Raw genomic sequence first — 2,998 nt, 5'->3', positions numbered from 1 at the left:
TTTGTTATCAGCAAATGTTTTAATGTGAACTGCAGTTTGTAAAAATTACAGGTAGTAGATTAAGTTATAAGCAGAGGAAAAAGAACAGTCATTTTGATTACTGTGATACTATAATTACTTTGGGATTATTTGCAACAACTTTGAGATGTGATTTCAGTTTCTTGTTTGAAATGGTTGGGGTTGATGATGCTCTGCAGTACAAAGGCCCATTGAACAATAAAGGAAATCTTTGGTGATGTCTGGCTTTCCAGACTGCCATGTGTTTACTTTTGTTCACTCAATCTGAGCCTGAAGTGAACAAAACAACAACAAAAAGCCTATAAGAATAGTATTAACTCAGTCTTTTGATTTAGGCTGATGAACTTCTATTTCCTGCAGAGATATTGCTGTTCATGAGTTGTTTAGTTTAGGTGTATTTAATTTCAAGTATTTCTTCCCATTTACCCAATTTGATTCTTTGGGAACAGAGTTTTTCTTTATTTCACCATAAAAATTTGAACTAAAAACATATAAACTCCACTGTTGTGCAAAATTTAAATCTACATGTATTTTGACCAAAGTATCTTATTATCAAAAACAGTAACAGGTGAATATGCTAAAAGTTAACAGTTTTAGCTTGAGCAAAGAAGAAAGCCTACACTACCAAAATGAACTAAGAGAACAGGCTTGATTTTTGTCTTGGTGAGTATAGTTAAAAATAAAACTTACCTTTTTTATTATTGCCTTAAAATGTTATTACACTAATGCATGACACTGCACATCTGCTTTTTGTTTCTGCATCCTTTTTGTTATGAATTCAACAGGCTTTAGTTCTTGTTGAAACAGTATTACATAGAATATGATGTAATTAATTTGATATTTAGTTAATACTTGATTTTTTTGGGGGTGGATAAATTAGTAGGCTTTCCCATTTACTGGTTGAAGTTTACACATAAAACAGATGTTTACATAGGTAATATAACATTTTGAAAAACAAAGATGTGAAGTGTGGTAGTGGGCAGTAAAAAATGTGCCAAGTCTAAAGGATTAGAGAGTTCATAGGAAATTCAGTTGTTTATTGGTGTGATAAACATGAAGATGGTTTTTCTGTTTTCTGTAAATTCTTAAAAACTTGATTCAATCATTTGCTCTCCATTTCTTTGATCTAAATGAGACGAGCTCCTTTTGCCTCAAAACAAATAAAATACATGTTTTTCTCTCACTTTTTGTATTTGTTGTGCTGGTTTCTGTCAGTTCTTGAAATGAACTGTGGAAATAAAGGTGGTAGTGATAAAATTTAGAATAACTTCACTTTTTTGTTCTTGTACTAATTGCAATCAAACTAATTTAACTTCCAGTAGTTAAATTAGTTAACTAATTTAATTAGTTAACTAATTTTAACTACATAACTAATTTAAACTAATTAAAATTAGTTAACTACTTTAACTACTTTTTTGTAACACTAAATATGTCCAGTTTATTTGATAGTTAGATAGTTTGCCTTATAAATAAATTCATTACCAAGTCATGATAATGAATGGGTTTTTTGTGGTTTCCTTCCTACCCTTTTGTGGAGGGATAGAATGTAAGAAAATTATGCACAAGGTTGTCTCACACGTGAGGAGTTGCAGCTGCACTAATCACCAAAGATTAGGAACAGGCCTGCCCTTAACAGGCCCCAGCTGTGTCCAATAAGACAAGTGCTACAAAAGAGTGGGTTAGCTGGGCAAAGGGAGAGTTGGAGTTTGTTGGCTGCTGTGCTGTGAAGAAGGAGTAAGTACTATGAGGAGCAGCACATGAGAAATCACTGAGGAGGTATGGAACTTTTGAAATAAGGTTGACAACACTCTTTAACCAGCTTTCACCTTTTAATAGTTCTTTTTAATCCAATTTCTTAGCAATGTTAGCTTATCAAGTGTTCAATATTGGCAAATACTTTTTTGAAATCCAGGTATGTCTGGTGGTATCACCTTTTTCCTTCTGCTTATTCACCTCTTCCAGAGACTCTGTGGTTAGTAAGACAGGATTTTCCTTCTGAAGAAGCATGTAAATTCTTTCCAAAATGTCCATATCTATCTATAGGCTCATAACTCTTACCACAGGCTCTACAACTTTACCAGGGATTGAGATCAGGCTCATCGATCTGTAAGTTGTAGGATTCCCTCAACAGCCCTTTTTGTGGATGGGCAGTAGTGGTGTGCCAGTCATCTGGCACAGGGCCTGTCTGTAATGGTAGCTAAAAGTGTTCACTGACCATCCAGTCCTGGTGATTTGTAACATCTCCTTCATCTGCTTGATCCAATACCTCTTGCACATTGGCATAGGTCAGGTGAGCTACAGTAGGGGAAGGAAGCCATTTGTTCACTGAAAATTCATCAACATTTTAAATTAATGTGTTTTTAGGGTTGTGCTATGGGAGAAAGTGATTTTAAAAAGATAAATTGCTACAATCTGAAGTCCTTGCTAGTGTCTGTATTACTGGGTTTCTTGGTGAAGAGTTTCTACCAATCTGCAATATTCATGACACTCAAAGTTGATCTATTTATGATTACTTTGAACACTTGATTTTGGCTGGAAACAGATGGGAAATCAGATGAAGAGTTGGTCAAATGTTTTTGAAAAAAAACTTGGAGGAGCTAACCTTCTGCAGAACAAGGGATAAAACAGTTCTGACTGTTCTGCTAAGTACTGGCAAGTTAAAGACTGAAAATTATCCATGGCAAATCAGAGGTAGGGGAACAAGCAGCCAGGTGCTGCTTTCTTCATGTTGTTAGGCAGGCTGTGGGTTTGAGAACAGTGCAAGTTCTGTTCTTGGTCTGAAGCTCCTCACTCGACATGTGTAAAACTGAAGCATTGCCATCTGGGAAATACATTTGTCTCAGAGAGCAACATGGGAGATTAAGTTAAAATTTTGCCAGGATCATAAAATCAGATGGAGCTCACAGCAATATAGCAGCTGTCCCTGTTCTTTGATGTTCTTGTGTCTGGTGTTAGGACATTTAGAAAAGCACATTGTGAT

The sequence above is a fragment of the Agelaius phoeniceus genome, chromosome 6 (genome assembly GCF_051311805.1).
Source record: "Agelaius phoeniceus isolate bAgePho1 chromosome 6, bAgePho1.hap1, whole genome shotgun sequence".
NCBI classification, from domain to species: Eukaryota; Metazoa; Chordata; class Aves; order Passeriformes; family Icteridae; genus Agelaius; species Agelaius phoeniceus.
Note: the sequence above shows the minus strand (reverse complement) of the source record.